We start from the raw sequence: 17,934 nt of genomic DNA on the forward strand, positions 1-17,934 counted from the left end.
ATGGTAAATAGTTCCAAAAACAGCAAGGAAAAGCTTTGAGTTAAGGAGCTCATGATTTTCAGTGTAAAATACATGTTATTTGAGTAATTTAGGAAACTGACAGAAGTTGTCTTGCAGTCAAGAATGCTGCTCAAAAATTAATTTTAAAATAAAAATAAATGAAAAAAATACTGAAAACTTATGTAACAAAACAAGTATTATAGTCCATTACAAAAATTAGCCTTTTCTGAAATCATGTTAAAAGACAAAAAGATCTTAGAGCAGAATTTCATGTACAGTTCATTTTGGGATTGATCTTACTTGCTTGATAGGTGGTCTTACTTCATCCTGTTGGAGCCCATCATGGAGAGCTGTTTTACAAACATTCTTAGCTCTACTACTCACATAAAAATCCAATCTATAACTACTGTTTCTGATAAAGTAGCTATTTAAATTCATTAAGAATGTTTCATCATTTTAGTATGCAAAATGCATTGTTAGATTATGTGAGTGATACATGCTATCTTAAAAGTTAATAAATCTCCCAGAAGAAATTGGGGTCAGATGCTTTATTTATTATGGAGAATTAAGAAATACCTAAGGTTACTGTGATCATCACTTAGGAGTTTTGAATCAATTAGATGAGAAACTAAAGAAGAAATTCTGACTAGAAAAGAATTGAACAAACAAGAAAAAATACATATATAAAGTCATTTTATTGGACACACACGCTAAAAATTTAAACACCATACATTTTACTAAGTCAGTCTCCTAGGAAAAACTATAAAATATGATAGTGATTGCACTGATTCTGCTTAGCAAATTAAATGCAAAACTAAGATATTCACCAAATATGAAATATAGTTATTTTCTTAGACATAAAACCCACACGTAATGGTGGCAACTGCCATTTTTAGCAGAAACCAAAACTATTCTGTTAACAAGAAGGAAAAACCGTCATCGAACACTCAAGTAATAATCAGGGGACTAGGATGGACTCTCAGTAAGAAACAATTAGAATATACCTGGACTAAATCTATTCTAACAAAATTAAGTATACCAACTGAATAGTTTTGTGTGCGCAAATGTTTTTACTACATACTTTTATAATTTCAAAAGTACTTAAACGGAGGTAAAGCAAGAGAGGACTTGTCTACAGAAAGTGAAAGATAAGAATGATTATAAAATAGTGTCAAAGAAAAGACACCGCACAGAATAGTCACAGAGATTTCTGTACTAATCACTTTGATCCTAATGAATAATCCCTGAATTTCATTGGCCTATTTTCCTCCACGAGATTCCATGTTATGTAAGCAACTTTGGATAATTCAATCTAATTTATTTCCTAGCATAGCCAAGGAAAACACTGATAATAGGAAAGATGTTTCCTTTATAACATATCTGATTTGTACAACTATTTGACATGCATTTTATGCTATAAAATAAAAATGGTAACTCTTATTTACGCAGCTATTTATTGTGAGTTTATATAAAGACAGTTCATCCTTAGAACATGATAGACTAGGATTCTTGGTAAAGTGTATATTGTGTATCTGAAAAATGTAATCGTGACAATATTAAAGTATTGCCACTTAGTGCTATGTTACCTAAAGAAAGTTCCACGTTCTGTCAGTCTGATCACTGACATTTAAATTTCAGATATAGGTGAATTAAATATTGAAGTGAATAGAGCTATAGACATTTGTTTTCCTAATTTTCATGGAAGTTGTTGACTTTTCATAGATAAATAAGCAAATAACATCTTCAAAAATATATCTAACTTGACTCAAACATTTCTAAGTATTTTGTCATTTGAAGGGATATGAGAAAGTTGAGAAGAAATGCAAAGAGATAAATATTCATGAAAACTAAATTTATAACATTCAACTATTACTCAATTGTTATAAATTTAATCACTACTTATATTTTAAAGCAAAGTATTTTTGAATTTATTTAGAAAAATGACTTCATCTCTCATATGTCCCTTCAAAGTTTTAAACAAGGTATAAAAGGAAATTAAACAGTGGAGGAAATGAGAAAGGTCATAGGCATTCAAGAGGTTTCAACAAATTTCTGGAGGAATGAAAGGTAATTGAAGGATGTGTTAAAATAATTTCTGTTATTATCTTTATAGATTTAGTGTCCAGTAAACCTTTTATTAACAATCCAACTTGCTGTTTTGTGTTCTTGAACTTTATTTAAACTGAATTATATTGTACATATCCTTTTGTGCTTTAATCATACCACTACATATTACATTTGTGAGAGTAAGCCACATTAACACGTCTAAATAAAGTTCTCTATTTCTTTTTCTAAAGTGTAGTATTCCACTGTATGAATCTACCACATTCTACTGTTGTTGAACTTTTGCATTGTTTATAGTACTTAACTGAGCCTGCAAATATTTGGGATCACATTTCTTAACGGCCAACCATGTACATACAAACCTAGGAGTGAAAGTCAATTCTTGATCAGAATATATGGTCATCTTCAATATTACTGGGTAATACAAGCCTCTTTTTAAAATGGATATAATTTCCATTTCCAGGAAAACATATGAAATTATTGTTGCTCTATATCTTTACCAAAAGCTTTTCTTGTCAGACTTATTTTGGTCAATCTGTTGTATATGTAATAATGTATATATAGAATATTTTCATTTGCATTTTTGTGTTAAAAATAAGTTAAAGGAATTCTAAATGTGTATGGTGGACATTTAGATTGTGTATTTTATAAAGCACATGTGCAAGCCATTTTCTTTGTTTTTCTGTCGGGTTTTCTGTAATTTTTGCCCGGCTTTACATTTAAATATTAATTCTCCAAGGAATTGATTGTTACGTATTATATAAGGTAAAGCATCACTTTAATTATTTTCCATATATAAAACTGTATAACCAGTTTTCTCACTCTAATTTATTGGCAAATCTATTTTTCCACCATTGATCTATAATACTAGTTTTCTTACATATCATCGGTTCTTATAAATTTTTCCTTACTGTAGTCTACCTATTCCGTTTCATTGATCATTTATTACTTTGCTAATACCATATTGCATTAATTAAGTCTTATGATATTCCCTGTAATTTATTATTTCTTCCTCAATAAATTATTAACTGAACTTTAATATTTTTAGAGTTTATGTATATTCTAGAATTAGCTTGTCAATATCTAAATCAACTCTTACTGGGTTTTACTTTGGATGCATTAATGGCAAAGGTTAATTTTGGGGAGAAGTGATTTCATTAAGGCCTTTCAATTCAAGATTATATTTATGTCAATGTTATGTCTATATTTATTTGAACTTTATTTAAACTGAGTTATACTGTGCATATTATTTTGTGACTTAATCATACCACTACATATTATGTTTGTGAGAGTGAGTCACATTGAAACATCTAAATAAAGTTCTCTAATTATTTGAAATGCATTTCAATAGGTTTGTGTCAAAGCATCTTGCTAAATTCTCATATTCATTAGTATAATGTATCTTACAATCATTTTGAATTTTATGTGTACTTAATATCACCTGTCATATAGCAATTTGTTTTATCTTTCATAATTCTTAATGTTTTTAATATTTACAATCCTACCCTAGTGTCTAAGACCTGCAAAAGGATAAATAAAATTGCTTGCACCATCTATGTTTATTTTGTTCCCAATCACAAAGGAAATATTTTAACATTCCATTGTTAACTGTTATAATTTCAATAGAATTTTTGAAACCATATGTTATCAGTTAAACTAGGTTCTCTTTTAATTTCTGGTTGTTAAAATGTATGATTTTTTTAGGAAATAAAATTAAATATGCTTATGATATTGTTAAGCTATTTGTTGTGGTATATATATATATATATATATATATATATATATATATATATATATATTTTTTTTTTTTTTTTTTTTTTTTTTTTTTTGAGACGGAGTCTCGCTCTGTCGCCCAGGCTGGAGTGCAGTGGCCGGATCTCAGCTCACTGCAAGCTCCGCCTCCCGGGTTCACGCCATTCTCCTGCCTCAGCCTCCCGAGTAGCTGGGACTACAGGCGCCCACCACCTCGCCCGGCTATTTTTTTGTATTTTTTTAGTAGAGACGGGGTTTCACCGTGTTAGCCAGGATGGTCTCGATCTCCTGACCTCGTGATCCACCCGTCTCGGCCTCCCAAAGTGCTGGGATTACAGGCTTGAGCCACCGCGCCCGGCCATATTATCTTAATTGATACCTTTATATGAGGCTGTTACTGCTTTCCAGCGTTTCTTAGAATAAACACTGGCCACGATGTCTTACATTTTAATGCATTGCTTATTTCTGCATGGTAGTTTTTTAAGTTTTCCTTCATTATTTTCATAAATTACATTGGTGTTTAATTTACTTTCCCTTTACTATCCTGGTCAGGTTATAATATCAGAGTCAATAATAGCATAATAAAATGAAGTAGAGTATGTTCTTTCCTGTTTCATGCTCAGAAAGAATTGTAGGTAAGATTGGAATTATTGTTTTGTTTCATGTTTGAAACAACCTGCCAGTAAAGTCATCATGGCTTGAAATTATCTTTGTGAGATGGTTTCTGACTACTGATTAAATGCATTTGTTGTAACACAATTCAGATTTTGTTTTTCACTTTAGGTTACTTTTGGATGCCTGTTTCAAGTAACTGTACACATTTTACATAGATTTCCAAACTTACTGAATTAAAAGTTTTCATACTACACCAATTTACTTTATTGATATTTGTATTATCTATAACAAAACTCAACAAATTGTGGCCAATAAGCCAGACAGTATTTATAAATAAAGTATTACTGGAACACTGTCATGCTCATTCACTGACATATTGTCAATTTTATGCTACAACAATAGAATTGATTAGTTGCAACAAACCATATAGCCCAAAAGTCGAAAATATTTACCATCTGATCCTTTACAAAAAAAAAAAAAAAAAAAGACTGGGTGTGGTGGCTGTAATCCCAGCACTTTGAGAGGCCGAGGCAGGTGGATTACGAGGTCAGGAGATCGAGACCATCCTGGTTAACACGGTTAAACTCCGTCTTTACCAAAAAACACAAAATTTAACCGGGCGTGGTGGCAGGTGCCTATAGTCCCAGCTACTTGGGAGGCTGAGGCAGGAGAAAGGCGTGAACCCAGGAGGCGGAGCTTGCAGTGAGCCGAGATGTCGCCACTGAACTCCAGCCTGGGCAATAGAGTGAGACTCCATCTCAAAAAAAATAATAATAATTATTGACACCTGATGTATAATTATTTCCTATTTTGATTCCTGAGGTTGCCTACTTGTTTCTTCTCTTATTTTTATCAAGCCATTTCTCCAGAGTTTTGTTGCTTGTATGGCTCCTAAAATAACTAACAAAGTTGTGGCCATATTTCTTGACTTTTCTTTCCCCATATTCTTAATCACTATGCATGTATTTGTTATTTCCTTTTATTTCTGTTGATTTTTCTAAGTTCTTCAAATAAATTCAAAACATTTTAAATATTAATCTGTTGTCCTCATAAAATAAGAATTTAGGGTTCTACATTTTCCTCTAAAATGCAACATTTTATAAAGTAGTATATATTTTTAAATTAAAAATATTTTATAATTTCCATGATGATTTGCTCTTGGGTGTTGAGTTACTAAGAAGTATATTTCTGAGGTTTTTCTTCAGTATGACTGACTATAGATATTGGATTCCAGTTATTCTCAGAAAGAGAAAGAAAAGTTATGGATTAATAATCATAACTCCAATATGTATATGGAGGGCAGAGTTCTAGAGCCTCTCAGAAAACCACAAGAAGAAACTTGAACACAGAAAAATATGGAAGCAAGAATCTGACAGAGATTATACTCTGAGGGATTTGGTGTTCCATGGAAAGCACAGGTGGGGGTGTCTTTGGCTCCTGTCACCCCTGTGGCAGACTGTTGGTTTCTGAACTGTTGGAAGGCACTCTCGTCTCACAAGCCCAAGCACTGGTGTGGGCAGCACTCTGGGAACTGCTTGAGGTCAGAGAACCAGGTTACTATTTCCTGCAGTGCCACTTGCCCTTCACCCTGCCCCAAGACGAGGTGGAGGCAGCATACTGGATATGCCTCTCTGCTGGACCTCTATACTGCACAGGGAATTTCAGCCCTTGTATCTACACATCACTGGATCCCCTACAAACATATCCCAGCACCCACACAGAATGCAGCAACCACAAAGGGCTGATGAGAGCTAGTAAAGCAGTGGGATTCCCAAGGGTCTGACCCTAGAGGTGGGCTGCCCGTAGAGGAAGGGAGAATGTGGCCCACCAAGGGAGTAACCCGTGGGACAAAGGGAACCAGAGTCCCCACTCTCCTGTGCCTGAGAACTTCTCATTTGTGAGCTTAAGATGACTGTGCCCATTCCAGCAGAGATGTGGGTGCTGTGCTAGGCTCTACAGGGCAGGAATATATTTCTGCCTCAATGGCTGAACAGGACAAGTATTCCAGCACAAGCATAGAGAGGGAGACTGACGCTGTTCCTGTTGAGAAGCTGGCGAGGGTGCACTTGTGGATGGCCCTTCCAGGGCTACTAGGCATGGCTGTGCCTCCACTGGTGGTGTGTCCACTGAGCCTGGGCTTGTGTACAGGTCTTTTTGGGGGTTTTCCCCTACTTGTCTTATGTTAGGAGCTTCACGTATTTGAATAACTTGCCCCAGGAGATTCATTTTGAAAGTTTAATTCACTTTAAAATATTTAGTATTTTACCACTAAACAGGAACAGCCCCAACCCCTCTCTACAAGGAGCAACAACATTTTAGCAGTGAAGATCAGGAAAGCCTCAAATCTGTCTGTTTGTGCTATAGAAAGATGTTCTTTCCTGAGGCCATTTTGATGGAGGGCTATGGGAAAAACATTCTCCACAGCCCTCAACTACATTGTGGGTTGGAAATAAATGACAGTGTCTGAACTGAGAATCATAGCCTGGGAACAGAGTGTAATAGGAAGGTAGATCACAGGATGGGGAGGCAATCACCTCCACTAAAGAGGAGACCTCAGCACATTTCACCACAAGCTCCCCCAACCACTCTCATCAGTGTGGTCCTTGTGCTCATCATTTGGGTGTTTGAGGGCAAGCTAAAAGTTCAGCTCCACCTAGCTCTTTCCCCTCTCCACAGCTGAGCAGGGAACTAGGCATTCCACCAACTAGCCCATCACCTGACATAACAGAGAGCCCTTCTTTTTAAACAAAGATCAAGAACATATTCAGCTGCTTTTGCTTCAACTGATTCTTACCCATAATTACCACCTACTGATCTAAAGATTGAACTGTACAACCCAATACTAGACCAGCTGACAGAAGTTCACTGTGCTGGCAAATGAGATAAGCATCCTGAGAACTCCAAAACTGCAGTCCTACAGAAGGTTGTGAGCATGATTATATACCCAGTACATCACTACTGCAGCCAGCATTTGCGGAAGCCACCTCAAAAAGATTGTCTATAACCAAGAACTCAAACAGGGCCTTGATCCCCTATAAGTACCCAGAATCAATGCCGAAAAAAAAAAAAAATCCATAATATACATTAAAGTCACACTCTCAAGGTAGGAAACGATGTTCGTTCAAATGAAAGTAAGGTTAAAAATAAGAAGTAACAATTTCTCCACATGAGAATGAACTAGCATAAAAATTCTGGCAGTATGAGGAAACACAATGTTATGATACCTCCACAGGATCTCAGCAACAATGGAGCCTAACCAAAATGAAAATTCTGAAATGCCAGATAAAAAGTTCAAAATGTAGATTGTAAGGAAGCTCAATGACATTCAAGAGAAAGTTGAAAACGAACACCAATCCATCAGAAAAATAATTCAGCATTTGAATAAAACATTTACTAAAGAGATAGATAATATTTTTAAAAAAATAATTCTGGAAATGGTCAGGTGTAGTGACTGCTGTCTGTAATATGAGCACTTTGAGAAGCCAAGATGGGCAGATCACTTGAACCCAGGAGTTCGAGATCAGCCTAGGCAACATGGTGAGACTTCATCTCCACCAACAAACAAACAAACAAAAATTAGCCAGATGTGGTAACACATGCCTATAGTCCTAGCTAGTCCAAGCAGTGGGAAAACCACTTTAGCCCAGGAGGTCAAAGGTACGTGAGTCATGACTGCACCCTGTACTTCAGCCTGGGTGACAGAGCAAGACCCTGTCTCAAAAATAAACAAATAAAAATATAACCTTCCAGAAATAAAAAAAAAAAAGTCAAAGGAATTACAAAATATGTTGAAAATTTTAACAATAAATTAGACAAAGGAGAAGAAAGAATTTTACAGCCTGTTGACAGGTCTTTTGAATTAACAGTCTGACAAAAAAATTTCAAAAGAATTTGAAAAGTAAACAAAGCCTTTGAGAAATATGGGATTATGTGAAACATCCAATCATATGAGGCATACATATTCCTGAGAAAACAAGAAAAAGTAAATAATTAAAAAATCTGAGGCCGGGCGCGGTGGCTCAAGCCTGTAATCCCAGCACTTTGGGAGGCCGAGACGGGCGGATCACGAGGTCAGGAGATCGAGAACATCCTGGCTAACACGGTGAAACCCCGTTTCTACTAAAAAATACAAAAAACTAGCCGGGCGAGGTGGCGGGCGCCTGTAGTCCCAGCTACTCGGGAGGCTGAGGCAGGAGAATGGTCTAAACCCGGGAGGCAGAGCTTGCAGTGAGCTGAGATCCGGCCACTGCACCCCAGCCTGGGCGACAGAGCAAGACTGTGTCTCAAAAAAAAAAAAAAAAAAAAAAAAAATCTGAAACACCTGTTTGAGGGAATAATTGAGGAAATATTCCCTGGTTTACTACAGTATTTGCAAGCTACAGATTTACATCAAGATACAAGAAGTTCAGAGAAGACCTGGAATATATGCAATAAGACGAATTGCACCAAGACATATCAGACTATCTAAAGTCAATGTAAAAAAAAAAAAAATCCTAAAAGCAGCAAGAAAAAAAGAATTTAATTACCTCTGAAGGAAATCCCATCAGATTGAGAGCAGACTTTTCAGCAGAAACCTTATAAACCTGAAGAGATTCAGTACCCATTTTCAGTCTTCTTAAAATAATAATAATAATAATAATAATAATAAATAAATAAATAAAATTGTTATATAAACATTTTGTATTCTGCTGAAGTAAGATTCATAAATGAGAAATAAAGTATTTTCCAGATAAGGAAATGCTAAAGGAATTTATCAACCTTAGACTGGTCCCACAAGAACTGCTCAAAGGAGTTCCATATATGAAAACAAAAGGACAATATTTGCCATTAGAGAAACAAATAATAAGATAAAATTCACACATCTTATCAAACAGTTAAACAACTGAGACTAGGAAGCAACTAGGTAACAATTAACATTATGTGTGGAACAAAACATCACATATCAACATTATTAACATTGAACCTAAATGGACTACATGTTCTGCTTCAAAAGGCTACATACTGTGTGATTCCTACTATGCGACATTCTGTAAAAGGCAAAACTATAGAGACAGTAAAGATCAGTGGTTGCCAGAGGTTAAGAAGGACAGATGGATGAATAGGCAGAGCACCAGGGACTTTTTAGGGCAGTGAAACTACTACAATGGTGGATATGTGTCATTGTATATTTCTCCAGATCTATGGAAGACACAACACTAAGAGTGAACTCTAATTTAAATGATGGATTTTGGGTGGTAATGTTATTGTGTCAGTGTTGGTTCATTGATGGTAACAAAATGCACCAGTCTCGTGAGGGATTTTGATAGTAGGGGAGGCTGTGAGTGCAAGGGGACAGGGAGTATATGAGATATCTCTGTACCTACTGATTAATTTTGCTATGTACCTAAAACTGCTTTAAAGAATAAAATCCCTTTACAATAATAACAAATAAAATTAAACTTAAAAAGGAGAGAAGGGAATACTTATACATGTTTGCTTGTATAAACACTAAATATATCTGGCAGAGCATGCACAAAATTAGTTACATTAGTTGCTTCCAGTGAAAAAAATAGGGGTCTGGAATCAGAAGTGGAAGGAAACCTTTTCACTGTGTGCTCTTTTGTTGGTTTGTGATTTTGCACTATGTGGCTACGTTATCTATTTGAAAATAAAATGTTTCACTAATAGAAAAAATATATAAAATGGATAAGTGGATTGAAAAAAAGCAGATTGGATAAATAAAAATATTCAACCATATGCTGCTTATAAGAAACCCACCTGGCCGGGCACAGTGGCTCACACCTGTAATCCTAGCACTTTGGGAGGTCAAGGTGGGTGGATCACAAGGTCAGGAGTTCGAGACCAGTCTGACCAACATGCTGAAACACTGTCTCTATTAAAAACAACAACAAAAAAATTAGCTGGGTGTGGTGGTGCATGCCTGTAATCCCAGCTACTCAGGAGGCTGAGGCTGGAGAATCACTTGAACCTGGGAGGCGGAAGTTGCAGCGAGCAGAGATCGAGCCATTACCCACCAGCCTGGGTGACAGAGGGAGATCCCATCTCAAAAAAATAAGTAAATAAATAAAAAATAAACCCACTTAACTGGTAATGACATTTATAGACTCAGGTAAAGGAATTGAAAAAGACATTCCACACAAATGGATAACAAAACTGAGCCAGAGTAGCTACACTGATACTGAGAGGTGAAGCTGGCTGGGCTTCTGGGTCGGGTGGGGACTGGGAGAACTTTTCTGTCTAGCTAAAGAATTTTAAACACACCACTCAGCGCTCTGTGTCTAGCTAAAAGTTTGTAAATGCACCAGTCAGCACTCTGTAAAAATGCACCAATCAGTGCTCTGTAAAATGGACCAGTCAGTGCTATGTAAAATGTACCAATCAGCAGGATGTAGGCGGGGCTAAATCCCGTGGCTTCACTCCGGAAGTCAGCAAGGCCATGAACCCACCAGGAGGGACAAACAACTCCAGACGCCCAGCTTTAAGAGCTGTAACACTCACTGGGAAGATCTGTGGCTTCACTCCTGAAGCCAGCGAGACTACGAACCCACCAGAAGGAAGAAACTCTGGACACATCTGAACATCTGAAAGAACAAACTCCAAACACACCACTTTAAGAACTACAGTAACACTCACCGTGAGGGTCCGCAGCTTCATTCTTAAAGTCAGCGAGACCAAGAACCCACCAGAAAGAAGCAGTTCTGAACATGATATCAGATCAGAGTTTAAATCCACAAAGGTTGAAAAAAAGAAGACTATCATATAATGATAAATCAATTCACAAGAAGATATGATAATCCTAAATATATATGCAACCAACACCAGAACACTCAGATTCATGAAACAAACACTACTAGTTGTAGGAAAAGAGATAGACAGCAATAGAATAAGAGTAGGGGATTGAACATCACACTGACAGCACTAGATAGATTGTTGAGGAAGAATATCAACAAAGAAACGCTGGGCTCCAATTGAACTCTAGACCAAATTCACCTAACCTTTACAGAATATTCTACCTAACAGCCACAGAATATACATTCTTCCCACTCTTTAACCTTTAATTGATTTTTATTTTAATTACGGACATAGATACATGAAATTTATCTTGCATTATTTTTCATTTTTTTAATCACTCTATCTCGTCTATATCTTTCAGTTCTTGTATTCATTTGGATACGTTTTTAATCTCAGCATTATTTTTCCTATTCTGATTCAAAAAATCTTTTTTTTTTTTTTTAGTATTTACCCTTGAAATTGCAACAACCTTTAAAATTATAATTATCTGAAGTTAATTTTTATTTGTACTTCTCTTCAGAATAATCCAGGTGTTTTACAATTCCAAATATGTGACTGTTGATTTATATCTTAATTGTATTTTGTAGTTTATTTTGTACCTACAAGATTTAATTATTTAATTTTTTATAATTAATCATCATATATATTAATACATCTTCTTACCATTTTTATACTTGTCAGTTTTGCAATTTCTTTATAAGCTTTATATATATTAAAATTTGCAAATACTTCAATGCAAACTTTTAAAATAATTCAGTTTTCATTCACTTTTTGAGCATTATCAAACTGAAAACATGGACATCACTCAGCAAATTTTACTCTTCAGTTGCACATTTCATCTATCTGTCTCTCTCTCTCTTCTGGAACACCAAGTATGTGGGAGTATTAATTTGAATGTCTGTTCTTCATAAAAGTAAGTGTTTTTTTTTTTCCTATTTTTCATCTCTGTCACTTATTAGCTATCTATGCATTTATGTGTTTAGATATTTTTGTTTCTATCTAGACATTATCACTTTGTTTGACCAGTTTACAAATTCCTGGGTAATTTTTTTCAACAAAGAATTCATATGAATCGATTTTATTTTTACAAAAGCAAAATTTTAAATAAATAATTTTTAACTTAAGTAGCTAAAATATCCTATTGCGTCTCTTTCCTTATGTTGATTATATTTATTCTATAACTTTATTTTTCACCTATTTTTATAACTTTGTTCTTTCCAGTGTTACTTATTTGTTTCATCACACTAGGCTGTTCTATTTTGTCTTGTTGGTTTTATGTTGTTGTTTTTTTCAAGGATTTGTTTCCTATTATGTCACTCCAATTATTGATTGTTGAAGGAATTATCCATTCTGAAAAAATTTTCCAGAAAAATAAAAATGAAAGAAAAAATAGTTTAGGGCAAATGTCAGTGTACTTGGAAGCTATCTGTCATAGCTTTAGCATAAATTGTGACCCTTATATTCATATCTTTGTGAGCCTCTCCTTAACATTGATTTCCCTCCTAAATCAGGAAAGATAAACTAAATAAGCTTCATTTCAGAATTTTTGTACAAACTTTTATTATTTAGCAAATTCGATCATTTATAATATGAGTTTAAAACTAGTAACACTTTTTATCTCTCTTTTCTTTCTTATATGTCCTCTTGGTCTGTCTGTATTTAACTATCTACCCATTTACATATAAATATTTGTAGTTTCCAATGTTGAAATCATAAACATCATTGTTATTTTTGAAAGTATTTTCTAAGATTTGAGAATAAGCTGATGTCCATTTACCTTGCAAAGGTATATTTAGCATATATTATCATTTATCGTTCATTTTGCTAGATCATAACAATTACTTTTATTATTTATTCATTTTACACTTTAACTTTTAATTCATTTATTTATTTTAATTTAAGAAATTCAATAGCTGTAGGAATACAAGTGGTTTGGGGTTACATGGATGAATTGTACATTGATGGGGTCTGAAATTTTAGCATACCCATCACCCAAATGGTATACATAGAACCAAGAAGGTAATTTTTCATCCCTCAACCTCTTCCCACCCTCCCCACTTCTGAGTCTCCAATGTTCATTATATCACTCTGTATGTCTTTGCATACTCATAGATTATCTTCCGTTTATAATTGAGAACATGTGCAAACCATAATAATTTGTTTTCATATAAATCTATAAGACAGGGCTTAAAGCACTTATATATTATATTTTTGGCATCTGGCACAGCCTAATACAAAATACTTTTTGAACTAATCATCCTGTATGCACAGACATTGCTCTTTCTTGCATCCACTGCTATTTCTTTATCTTTCTATCAGAAATTAGATAACTAAGCTCTGAACCTTGATTTTCTCATCAATAAATTGGTGATAACAATACATACCAAATTCAGTTATTTGAATGTTAAGCAGATAACATTTGCAAAAGACCATAATAAATGACATAATATAAGCATTGGTAAGACATCTTTGTTGTAACAGAAAGAATAATGTCAATAATTTGTTTTATTTTTATATAATGGAAGTAATGCATTAGGCATGAATAAAAGAAAGGTTAATAGTTTAATTTGAAACTTTATAATGGTAATAAAATTTAATTGTATCCTAAGAAGTATTTTTAATTATTCAACAAACATATGCATGTGTACACATATATAGATAACATGTGTAAATCCAGTATGTGTGTATGTGTATACTCAAACACGTAACTATATAGCAGGTGTGCATGATTAGTTCCAGAGTCAGCACTATTTATATTATCTTAAAAATTAATTTATACTCGATTTCAAAATGTGTTAAAATATAGAGAAAATTATAGATACATTGACTCAGAAATTATATTAGTTTAATTAAGAGTGGCTTTTTCAAAAAACACTCAGTGCATGCTACTGGAAAATATAGATACATTCTGCCTGGAGTTTACTAAAGATGGGTCAAAACAGATTGAATTGACTAACATTTTGAGTCCTATAATTTGTGTGAAAATTTTCCTGAGAATTATGTTTTATATTCTACATCTATGTAAACTTTATTTTCAGATTTTAACTCTTAATTTATAATTTATTTAATATTTATTTAATTTATAAAGCTACCTGAGACCACAGTTAAAAATATCAGTGAGAAAATTAATTTTTTAAATTTCCAATATATTTACCAATATGACACTATGTTAGAAGTTCATCGCTATCTTTTTCTTTTTAAGCAGTAGTATTTAAAAAAATAAAATGTTAGCCTGTGTAGTTTAGAAAATAAAATCAATTAAACTAAACCATTAATTAAATTCAGTAGATGTGAAATTAGAAATAATAATATGAAGTATTCAGGTATGGTATGCCAATAGCAGTAATTCGATCTCTTAGGAAATTAAATTTATTTAACCAAGAGACCACAGTTAACTATACCACATGATGAAATCAAGAATGAAATTCTAGGCTATTAATAATGAAATGGATGCAATTAAATTTTATTTATTACCATTATAAAGTTTCAAATTAAACTATTAACCTTTCTTTTATTCATGCCTAATGCATTATTTCAATTATATAAAAACAAAACAAATTATTGCTATTATATTTTGGAATGTATTGCCTGTATGTAAGAAAAGGATTGAACAATTAGATTTTAAAACTACTATATAATAATTATTTGTATAATATCTCTAGGAATACATAACAGTGTATCACAAACTGTGATTGAATTATGATTTCAAAACAAGGATATTCATTAGAGGGAAATTAAATAGTTGAATGTCAAAAGAAGCAAGAGAAACTCTGTTGAAATGTGCAATATCTGCAATGTAGAAAAATTTAACTAACATTTACTCTCCCTTATCATATGTATGGGAGATACTGCTACCCAACTGTGGTTCGATGTAATGGAAGGACTTGACCTCACAAGTATCACCTGGTAGAAGTAGTAAGACAATACACAATAAAAGAGTAATACTATCTTAGTCAAGAACTGTAAAACCTCTGAAATTTTACCCTAATTATAAGCTACCTGCTAGCCTGCCACAGTTTTATTAATGCTGAAAGAAGACACAAGATTTCTGAGTCAGAGGCAAAGGACTTTATAACTCACAAATCAGTAGGCAGTACATGTTTTAGGATTTCGCTGGCTCCCCTTCACTCTGAAGATTATCCAGGATTATGCAGAGTGGCCCAGTTAGATGCAGGACACACAGTAGGTTTGTGTCACAGCTGAGGAATCTTTTATAAGGAGGTTGCTCATGCTCTTTTTGCCTTATAGAAAACATTATCTTCATTATCCTGATCAGAAAACACATCTTCCTCTTGCCCTGATGTAAGACACTCTTGATGTCTTCCAAGATTGTTTGCTATACAAACATTCTTAAAAAGATTGTCCAGACCTAAGGCTTTTTATTCCTTAGAGGACATGAAGAAATGCAAGATACCCATGGAGAATTATCTCCCAAGAGCACCCAAGAGCAGGCTGCTTATCAATATATCTAAAGGATGCTTAAATTTCTTCAAGGTTTACTTACAGTTTGAAAAAAATAATAAAACAAGTTTGCTTATCTTTTGTTTTTATTTTTCAAAAATTATGTTTTATTTTTCTTTCATGTGCTAAAATATTTCCTAAAAGAGAAACCTATACTAAAAACAACAAATAGCCATAATTCTATTTGTACTTAGTATTCACATTGTGCTTGCAGTTATTTTATCTTTTGCTGATCACAGAATATTTTTTAAATTAATACATTTTAATTTTAAGGCAATTTTATGTTCACAGCAAAATTGAGCAAAAAGCACAGAGAGTTCCCATACACCTTCAGACCTCACACACACACAAAACCGTCCCCACTGTCAACGTCCCCAACAAGAGTGGTACATTTGTTACAATCAGTGACCCAACATTGACACTTTATTGTCAACCAAAACCCATAGATTACTACAGGGTCCACTTTTGTATATTCTATGGATTTTGACAATGTATCATGAAATGCACCTACCAAGATATCATAATACAGAACAGTTTCACTGTCAAGCACTCATCTTTTTACTATCTGCATGGTTTTGTCTTTCAGATTGTCCAAAAGTTGTAATAACATAGGGTGTAGCCTTTCAGTTTGACTTCTTTCAATTAGTAATATGTATTTACAGTTCCTGTGTATATTTTCATGGCTTAATAGCTCATTTATTTTTAGGGTTGAATAATATTCCATCCTATGAATGTACCTGAGTCATTGTGTGTATTCATTATTGAAAGACAAAAAATTTATATATCTGTTTGTATATTTTAGAGAGTCATAGATAGAAAATGTATTTCTCATTATTATTTTGGTAACCACTACCTTCTATCAATTTTTTGAAATAATTTATTCACTAACAGAAGGGAAAAATGAAGAGAATAACATAATCAAGTCAAAAATAAAGGCTGGAACGAACCTCTTTTGAAAGCAGGGTTTTTAGTCTCTTTTTCATTGTTACATCCCACATGCTACAACAGCATCTGAGACATTTTAGGTTCATGCGTGCGTGCATTTTAGTGAATCAAATTTATTTTCTCAGAATAAAAGAAAGGTATGAGATTGAAATATACAAGTTTCAATGGGACCATAGGAAGCAACAAAGATTTTTTTTTTTTTGAATGACCTTGTCTAGATATATCCTAAAAAATTCATAATGTTGAGGGAAAATAAATAAATATTAAAAGCTTTCAAAAAATTAAAAACTATGTACCACAGAAAAATGAAAAAATGCATTAGCACTAGATATTGTGTCTCAGTGAATAACATTTCTGTCTAAATATATATTAAGCATTTGTGAAACTGATCATATTGCAAGTGACAAAAATTGTAATAAATGTGATAAAGTAGTGGCTCATGCCTGTAATCCGAGCACTTTGGGAGGCCAAGGTGGGCAGATCACCTGAGGTCAGGAGTTTAAAACCAGCCTGGCCAACATGGTGAAATCTTGTCTCTACCAAAAAAATACAAAAATTAGCTGCATGTGGTGGTGCATGTCTGTAGTCCCAGCTAGTTGGGCAGCTGATGTGTGGGAATTTCTTGAACCTGGGAGGCAGAGGCTACAAGTAAGCTGAGAGCACACCACTGCACTCCAGCCTGGACCACAGAGTGAGATCCTATCTAAAAAATAAAAATTAAAAAAAAAAAAGTTGATAAAGGCAGATTATCTGAATTTATCTAAAAATATACACCTGACACATATGCTAAGCATAATTTCTAGCCGACAGTTAATAAATAAAAATGTGTATGTTGCTTTATCTCATATCTTTCATAGTTGGTTTCTTAAGAAAAATATTCCATAATTTAAAATTTTATTTTATATAAATCATATAAATATACATTCATTTGCATATTCTTAATAAACAGGCAAGGCATTACCTTTCAATACAGATGTGCTGAGCAGTGCCACATCATCTTACTTCCATCAACAAAACCCATGGAGTTTTACCGTTGATTTCTAGCTACAGCTATCATAGGGTACAACTAGTCATTAATGATACACTTGAAACAATCTTAAGGCAAACATTTAAATAGATTTTTAACTTATATCTTTTATTCATCTTCTAACATTTTGCTGCATTCATTTTACCAAGTTAACCTTCTTGTTTCCAAAGTTTTTAAATTTTCTTTATCATAGAAACAGTAACTCTTTTAGTTTTTATATTCATGCAACTCATTATCTATTGTCCAGCTATTCTCCAGCTTCCTGGGGCCAGATACAA

The sequence above is a fragment of the Macaca mulatta genome, chromosome 5 (genome assembly GCF_049350105.2).
Source record: "Macaca mulatta isolate MMU2019108-1 chromosome 5, T2T-MMU8v2.0, whole genome shotgun sequence".
Taxonomy (NCBI): Eukaryota; Metazoa; Chordata; class Mammalia; order Primates; family Cercopithecidae; genus Macaca; species Macaca mulatta.